This window comes from Pollachius pollachius (assembly GCF_949987615.1).
Source record: "Pollachius pollachius genome assembly, chromosome: 1".
Lineage (NCBI taxonomy): Eukaryota > Metazoa > Chordata > Actinopteri > Gadiformes > Gadidae > Pollachius > Pollachius pollachius.
Genome location: NC_136934.1, coordinates 7,964,238 through 7,973,410, shown reverse-complemented (window position 1 = coordinate 7,973,410; position 9,173 = coordinate 7,964,238). Strand labels below are relative to the sequence as shown.

The 9,173-nt window shown below is 48.2% G+C and overlaps 1 protein-coding gene across 1 annotated transcript in view; it reads left to right on the top strand.

Moving 5' to 3' along the window:
• The first annotated feature begins 660 nt into the window (after positions 1–660).
• The window catches only part of tet3 (tet methylcytosine dioxygenase 3), a 32,318-nt gene continuing 23,805 nt past the window's right edge, over positions 661–9,173 (top strand). The window contains exons 1-2 of the mRNA XM_079748500.1: positions 661–778; positions 1,752–1,811. The gene's annotated coding sequence lies outside the window, so the exon portion shown is untranslated. The remainder of the gene's footprint in view (positions 779–1,751; positions 1,812–9,173) is intronic.

The following is a 9,173-nucleotide window of genomic DNA, read 5'->3' as shown; positions in this document are numbered from 1 at the left end:
GCAGAGCCCGAGCTTGCTCCTGATTGGCTGATGGAGTGTCTTTGTGTGTTATCTCTAGCGTGACGTCTCGCCGGCAGGCAGCAATGCTGCTGCTATGTGTGTGTGTGTGTGTGAGAGTGTGTGTGTGTGTAAGTCAGAGTGTGTGACCGTGCGCACGTGTGTGTTCTCCTTTGAGCAGGGGGCGGGAGCATTCACATCACGTATGCAGCCGGCTCGGAGGAGAGAGAGAGAGAGAGAGATAGAAAGCGATAGAGAGCGAGGGAGAGAAAGGGTTTGGATATTAATAAATAGAAAGAGGTAGATCGAGGTAGGAGGTGATGGGACATCTACTTAGGTTAGTGATCACGGAAGCTGACTTAGTGGAACACAATATCATCTTGTGAGCGTGTGTTTTGTGTGTGCCGGTTTGTGTGTGTAATCGTGTGTGTATATGCGCGCGCACGGCAGAGCCATTGCCGTACTAGCACAAGACACAGAGTGGGAGGAGAGAGAGAGTAAAGAGCTACAGAGGCTCGGAGAGAGAGAGGGAGAGAGAGAGAGAGAGAGAGAGAGAGGGGAAATGTCTGTACTAGGACTCATGTAAAACAGGATTTAAAATACAAGATGGCTTCCTGAATGGGCTGAACTCAGAAAGAGGAAACAGACAGAGCGCGAGACGTATAGAGGGGGAGGACAGAGGTGAGAGGGAGAGAGACACAGAGAGAGAGAAGGAGTCTTCTGATGGGGAGACGAGAGACGGATGGATTAACCGGAGAGGAAGCTCGCTCAGACTCACAGGGTAATTATCAATCACACCACAACACACACCGCGCTGAGCTGTACCGGCAGCCGAGAGAGCAGGGCATTGAACCTGCCGGTGACAGAGAGGGACAGAGAGACACAGGGAGAGACAGAGAGACACAGAGAGAGACAGAGAGAGAGACATAGACAGAGGGAGAGAGAGAGACAGAGACAGAGAGAGAGACATAGACAGAGAGAGAGAGAGACTATTTTAGGACTTCATAGGAGAAGGGTTGGAGGGTGGTGGTGGTCTGGCGCGACCAAGCATCAGCAGGAGACAAAAACACAGCCGGCACGTTCAGCAGCTAGACAAGACAACAGGGTGTGTGTGTGTGTGTGTGTGCTTGTGTGAGGGTCGGGGTTTGTGGGGGGTTGTGGTGTGGGGGGTTGAAGGTACCACTGAGAGCTGTGTGTGTGCTACATTGTTTCATTCCCCTATAATGATTTAGAGTCTCTCGCTTCCTCGCTCGCTGCCTTGCATTTCACCCGTCGGCTGAGGACGTTTGCATGTTGTGGCTGTGGTTACCGGGAGCGGGTTTATGGGCACAGGGAGATGCACCGGCTGCCTTACACTGCCCAGGAGGAACGAGATAGGGGGAGACATTACATAATTCCATAGCTCAAACTGGAGCCTTCCTTTAGCAGGCGGATTCTCATTTCGCCCGGCAACACGGCGCGTGTGTGCGGGGTAGACACACGGCACAAACTGAAATAAACTAAGGACGTAAATACTCTTTCTGGCATCTGGCGTGGGATAACGAAGGAGACTGTAAAGTCAATATAGGGTGGAATGTAGAGCGATGCACTGATGAATTCTGCAGGCTTTTCCTGCTGTCCAGATGGACTCGTCTAGGACAGTTGTTGTCGCAATGTTGTATTGATTGTTATTCTCTTCCTCTCCTCTACCTCCCTCTCTCTCCTCCTTTCATCGCCTCCCTCTCTCTTTCATTATCTTTTGATGGGAATGAAAGGCGGAATATTTTGAGGAGACCAACAGAATTTGCTCTATAAGACCTGATCCGACAGTGAAGGTAAGACAAGTAAACCGTTTTATAATAAACTTCATCACTTTTGTGTCGTCTGTCTGTCTCTCTGTCTGTCTGTCTGTCTGTCATTATGTTGGTCTTTCTGTGTCTGTGTTGCCAGATCTTCAGCTAGTGATTCAAATCCACAGCTTCATATCAGGCTTGTCTTTTGAAACCCATTTGTGAGCTTCATACTACAAGACACAATGTTATGCCACAATGTTACACTACACTTAACAACACAAGGCCACACTGTACTTCAGTAAACCACACTTCAACTACAGCCACAATACAGTATTTGGCGCCGATGATTGGTGTATTCATATCCCAGTGTGTACCTGTGGCTGTGTTTGTTTGGCCGTTTTAACGCCTGTTGACTCACGTAATTGGGAGTTGTAGTTGTAGCTGTAACATCCACCCATCAGCTGCCTTCCTGCTAGAGCACATGCTTGGGTTTGTGTTTCTCATGGCACGCAGTCAGTTTGTCGAGAGGCGCTCTCAGTTTAAAGCGCCGCACGCTGCTCACCGATTGGCTGAGCAGCGGCGGCATGTGAGCTGTGTGGCCAGGGGAGGAGGAGGCGGGAGGGGCGGTGTTGTGGTGGTGGTGAGGGTGAGGAGTTTAAGAAGGAGATAGTTCGAAGGAGTGGGAGGAGGCGACTATGCTATGCCAGTTGTGGGTTGGCCTTTCCGTTTCCGACTTCGCGAGTCAAATGAGGTGAAGGGAGTTTACTGTATGTCAGTGGGTCAAACGTGCGTACGTGTAGGGGAACACGCCCGTGTACCGTAGTGAGTGGCCGTTGGCTAAGCAATGCAGCTGTATGCGTTTGTGTGTGTGTGCGGAGAGGAATGACACAGGCGCTGTCTCTAGGAATGACTTCCTTGAGACGGGTTTAGCGCTGAAGTCACCACAAGCGCCGGTTGCGGTTGCATAATCAAGTTCCCAGCTAGGAGACACAGTTCCTCCACTACTAGCTGACTGAGTTCCCCCACTAATAGCTGAAGAAGTGGTTGTTCGAACGTTATGTCGGACGCCACTCCCAACTGAACCCACAAACCGTTTCTAATGAAACACAGTCCTGAAGCACAGGAGTGATCGGATAAAACACCAAAACGTATACGCTCCGGTCGAAATAAATATGTTAGAGAAGTGTATTTCAAATTCTTAATCTCAATCGTGGGACTGAAACAAAGCCAGCTGACTCGAAAGCGGATGTAGGAGACGCCGGTTCTCAGATCTACTTGTACATGCTTTAAAGCTCCCTGAGCGCGCTCTATTTCCGCCGGCCCTCCACGTGCAGAGGGGTAGCTGGTGTTGTTGTCTGGGTCGGACCCACCATCTGGTACCGGGCTGTAGGACCTCCGTCCATCCAGGAGGAGGACCTGATTATCCCTGTTCCCCGTGTGGCTCTTCTGTTCCTCGTTGGCAGATCGTCAGACGGCTCTGGCCTTGGCGGGTGTCTAGTGCGCTTTGTGTTCTGCTTATCTGGTTCCCCCCCCTGGTCAAACAGTTCCCATTCCCCCCCCCCCCCCCGGCGACACTGTAAACACTGCCGCTATCACGCGACCAGCAGTCGGAGGACACTCATTTGAATGGGTTGACTATGAACAATCGTAACCCCACCGATGGAGTGTTTTCTATTGCAAACACAAGGCGACAACTGAGCCTAGCTTTAAAGTGCCAGCTGTATTCCATCCGTCATTAACGCTCTGCTTTGGGCTACATCTGCTAGCTTACCCTTTCCTGTCCCTCTTTCGTGTGTCTGTTCTTCCTTCAGAGTTTTTTTTTTGCGAAAAACAGTGAATAAATAAAGCGGCCGGATCGCAGCAGGTAGAACCTTAAATGATCCTCTGCTGTGGGTGCTGGTGTGGAATCCCCTTTCTCTGAGCGTGAAGGGGTTAAGAGAAGCCTAGTTTCCGTGGCAACAGTGAATGACTGATGACATCACTCATGTAATTTTAGCTCAGGCCCTTCCTCCAAGGTTGCAAGCCAGCGGCCACATCTGTGTGTTTCTGTGTGTGTCTGTGTGTGTGTGTTTGTGGGTGTGTGTGTGTGTGCGCGTGCCCGTTTTTGTGCCTGCATGTGTGTGAACTGCTTAATGACCACTTACAGTACATGCAGGAAACGGAGGTTTTGACATCATCAGTTCCATTCTGCGTTTGCTACTCTCGTTCCCACCTGCCTTCCATGACTACACTGTGAGGTTTGCTCTCAGTTTGAGGCTAGACCAACTGTTGTACCCTAACAGCAGTTTGTACACACACACACACATACGCACACGCACACACAAACTGTGTGTTTGAGTCTCACTGCAGCTGTAATCAGACTTGTCACTCTTGATATGATGTCCTCCTCAATGCCGGTCAGTCATTCGTTGTCCATGCTTAACCGAGCAACCACACCCTCGCGGATCCCTGGTAGCCCTAGAGCCTTCAGGGCCTTCAGCCCTAGAGTGCCAGCACTGGTGGGCCTGGACTCCTGTGTTCAGGTATAGCCGCAGAGTTCCAGTCGTGGGTTAACAACACACAAGCCCTGGCTGGTGACGGATTTCATGGCCGACTGATGTTGGATGCCAAAGTGACAAGGTGTTATATTACAGAGAGGGGGAGGGAAAGGAAGAGAGGGGGAGAGAGAGAGAGGGAGGGAGAAAGGGATAGGGTTAGAGAGAGGGAGGGAGAGAGAGAGGGAGACAGGGAGAGAGAGGGAGAAAGGGATAGGGTTAGAGAGAGGGAGGGAGAGAGAGAGGGAGAGGGAGGAAGGGATAGGGTTAGAGAGAGGGAGGGAGAGAGAGAGACCAAGGGAGAAGCTTTCAGCAACCTGGTGCAGCAGTTAATAAAACATGAGTGTGTGGATGTAGAGATGTGAGAGATCCTCTTCCCTCAGCTGTTGAGTGAGATCATTTCACTCTTTCCTCTGATGCACGATCCTGCACAGAGAAGATTTCTGGACCTTCAGGGTTCTGGCCCTACCAAGTCCTAGGCCTTGAGGGTCCTAGAGCACCAAAATCCCTGCTTTCACAATCCTTGCTATGTACTAGATGATTGACTACAGTGCCACAGCGGATTTATTTTGAACATCTAAAAATACATCACAAAACAACTCACATACCAAACATTCACTTTAACTTTGCCCTTTAAATAAGCTAAGTAATAATGTGTTGATGATATGTTATTATTATATATCATATTATATTAGTTTCATATAAGTACTGTATGGTTTTGTTCTGCATACAGTGTAATAATCTTCTTTTAATAAATAGTATTACTAGATAGTGATTGTGTTGTTGCTTGGGCCAAGCACTGGCCCTTTAAGAGCGGCTACGCCTGACGCTAACATATGGGGAGCTAATCTTAGCGCAACTCCTGTGAGACACAAAGCTGAGTGACATACAACTGTGTCGGACAGGACAAAATTCTATTTATCCTCTCTCTTCCCTCATATTTCATTAGACTACCATTATTGATTCATGCATAAATACAATGCACCTCTATGTGTGCCATACACATACTTATTCATCCCCTCAGTATGCAGCAGACATACTGCATCCAAGGCAGCCTGTCCTACACTTCTGTGTCCATTAGACGAGACACAAGGCAGGAGCACAAAGTCTCCTGAATGCGTTCTACCTCCTATACACACACACACACACACACACACGTGTTTCCCATTGTCCCTGATGCTTTTAAAGAACACCTACTTTACATCCAGGCTGTCGCAACTCCAATGCACAAAGAGACCCAGCCCCCGCAGACACACACACACACACACACACACAGTCTGAAGGGTTATTTTCTGTTTTGTTTCTTGCCTCGGTGGCACCACTCCACGGCTCCTCCTCCCCGCGCTGGTCCCTTTTCCTCCCACTTCTCTATTTTTGCCCTGGGAGTGTGTGTGTGGAGGGGGGGTGGGTCGGGGTTTGTGTGTGTGTGTGTGTGTGTGTGTGTGTGTGTGTGGCGGGGGAGCTGGGTGGGTGGGTGGGTAGGGTTACTCTCCCAGCTGGAGTGTGCGTGTTGGCCTGCACGTGCCTTGTGTCAGGAGGTGGGTGGAGTCAGGGGCTGGTAATGAGTCAGAGCTGATACCTAGCTCTACGCTCCACGCCCTGAACACACAAACACACGCACACACACACACACACAAACACACAAGACCAGATACGCACGTACACAAGCTGAACACACACATGCATTGACCACACCTGCTCACAGGTGGAGCATGTGACAGGCAATTTACAAAGAAACAGTCTGTAAAGTCCTCATATGATATAACATTACACTACCGAATTATATAACATGAGCGCCTAACATTACAGCATATTATCGCATCAAAACAACATGCAACATAATGTACCATAATAGTAGTTTAACATCACAATATACATAACATCATATAACATCACAGTATAACATAAAAGTATTAAACATATATTAGAATATATATATACATATATATATTTCTCCCATTATAACATAACAAGACAAAACATCACATCAGAATAAACCTAACGTTAAGGTGAGCCCGCTTGCTGCTGCTGCTGCTGTTCTACTACGTTGATAACAGCCCAGATGTACTGTTTACTCTCTCCAGCCATGTACAGAAACTCTAGCAGCGACCAGCCCTGCTTTGATACAGTCCATTCACAGCCCCCTCGCGCTCTTTCTGAACACCACGCCCACCCAAAAACCCACTGACCCTGCATGCCAGAGCACTGTTGGCCAACAATCCAATACTGTGCACACATGCTCGCTCTTTTTCCACGCATGCTAACTCTGCACGCACTCTAGCTTGGAGGGAATTTGTCCTGCATTGTCCTACCACTGCTTAGGTCTGTGATTAGAGCCGGTACTAAGTGTTTGTGTGTGTGTGTGTGTGTGTGTGTGTGTGTGTGTGTGTGTGTGTGTTTGTGTGTGTGTGTGTGTGTGACATTGCATGTGACCAAGAAAGAGAAAGGGGAATATGGGGGAGGGGGAGATACAGGAAGAGAGAGAGAAAGGGAGGGGGAGAGGGAGAGAGATCGATCAATCGGTAGACAGGAAGAGTAACTGACAATGCTTGATAAAAGGCAGAAAATTAGAATGTTGCTTCAAAACGTCTGTAAAGAGTCCAAAGTATTCTAAAAAAGGGGAGATATTCAGTGACAGAAAGAGAGGGTGTGAATGCAAGACACAAACAGTGTTTCAGATCAGATGACCTTGATACCGTTGGACCAGAGGGTAAAGTAGGTCAGCTGACAGGGGGGAGGGAGTTTGAGGGTGGAGTGAGTGATCGCATCAGGATGGGCGGGGGTGGGGGCGAGGGCTGGATGGGTGTTTAATGCACGGTCACCGAGGGGAGGGGGGGTCTATACGGACTACAATACCCTGGGTTGTAGAATCTGCTTCGTTGCATTTTGTTATGCACCGTGCATTCACTCGTCCTAACGTTCAAGCACGCACACACACAAGTTCACACACACATAGTCACATAAACACGCTCACACACACACACACACACACACACACATATATATATATATATATATATACACACGCACACGCACGTACACACACACATACACAAAGACACACATGGCTTCAGGCTAAAACGTGGTTTCCCTTTGACTCGTATTCAACAACCCAAATTCACCCACATATGGTGAAGTGAAGGTCTCTGATTGAGTGGAAGGCTGTTTCTATTTGAAAATCCCCCACTGTTTCCTTGACTTCCTTGACTGTAGCGAGGCCAGTTCCCACAAATGAGTTATACTATTATTTTATTTTTCTCCCACACACGTCACCTTGCCCACTTGGTGGTGTGTGTCATGGTAAACTTTAGTACTTTCTTCTTTTCTTTTAAGAACGGAAGGACCTATGACTCAGAGACAGAGTGAGAGTTAGAGCGACATAGAGAGAGAGAGAGAGAGAGATATGAGACCAGAGAGAAAGGGAAACGTGACATGATGTGACTTTTTGATACAAGCTCCTCCTTTTTGATACAAGCTCCGCCAGAACACTCATAAGTCAGAGATGATAGTAGAGATCAGATGAGAGAGAGACAATGAGACAGAGGAGGAAACTGAGAGAGGGAGAGGTTCTAAACTACTGCTTCTTGACAAGAATCTCAGTAGGTTGAGGAGGTAAAAACTGGTCGCTGAGAGAAAGTGAAGACTTGTTACATAATGCCAGGGTACAGCAGGTGAATAGTAAGTGTTTTCCTATACCTCTATCTCAGTTATAGTGTACACATTACATTTGTTTGAATAGAGACAAAATGACGATGCTTCCCATAGCCTGTTGCCATGGAAACTGTTCAGTGGGTTTGTAGCACTACCCAAGGATTATGAACTATTCAGGCTTTCATTTTGTTTCTGTGTTTGCTTTGTCTTGTTGAAGCAACAAAAACAGCGCAATACTAATATAAGTGAAAAATCAATTTCTTCAGCCTTGACAATTGTTGTCTGCAAAAATCTGAATTGATACATTGGTTCTTAAGGAACTTATCTTTGAGCTTGTTCATCTTGTTGACAACATTTTACAGTGGTCTGGTCATGAATAGTAAACTACCTTCATCAACCCCTTCAGAATAATTGAACAGATTTACATAAAGGAACAGGAATTTCACCCTGAACGTTGGCCACTTTGAACATCCATGAGATCTCATTCTAGTATTCAGTGTTTTATATCGTCAGTACTGTCTCTCAGCAGAGTATTCTACAATATTTTACCTAGAAACCACACTATCAACCCTTTTTCCAAAAGTGTAATTCCGCTTCATTCAGATACGTTCATCTCGTAGTAATTTGGAGCGAGTCGCGCTACGTAATCTATCGTCTCAGGGGTTAAGTCTGGCTGCGGAGCCAGAAGTGCTGTGTCACTGCGGCTGACTGTGGGTGGGGGGATTCAGGCAAGTGAATGAATGACTGTGTGTGTGTGTGTGTGTGTGTGTGTGTGTGTGCGCGTGTGCGCGTCGGAAGATGCTGGTGAGATGTTGAACCGTAGGCTTTGTCATATGACACACGCCCACCCGACAGAGGCTAGGGGGGGGCGGGGGGGGGGCTGTTCCAGTGACGATGGCGATGATGTAGGAGTTACATCACCAACGTGTGCTCTCTCTACCTCTCTCGCTCTCTACTCGCTCCCTCATTGGCACTTCCTGGTCATGTGATGTAACCTGCTTCTCCTTCCCCTCTCAGTGGTCGGGCTTCTTTTTTTATCTGCGCCGTGTTTGTCTTTGGCTTTGACGCTCTTATGAACGTGCGTGTGTGCGCGCGTGTGTGTGCGACTGCGTGCGTGTTTGTGTGTGTGGCACGGAGCGGTGGACTATGCTGTTTCGCAGCAGCAGGAGGCGAGAGGTCTGGGGAAGGCAACGCTCTCAGCCATGCCTAGCGGAGGAAA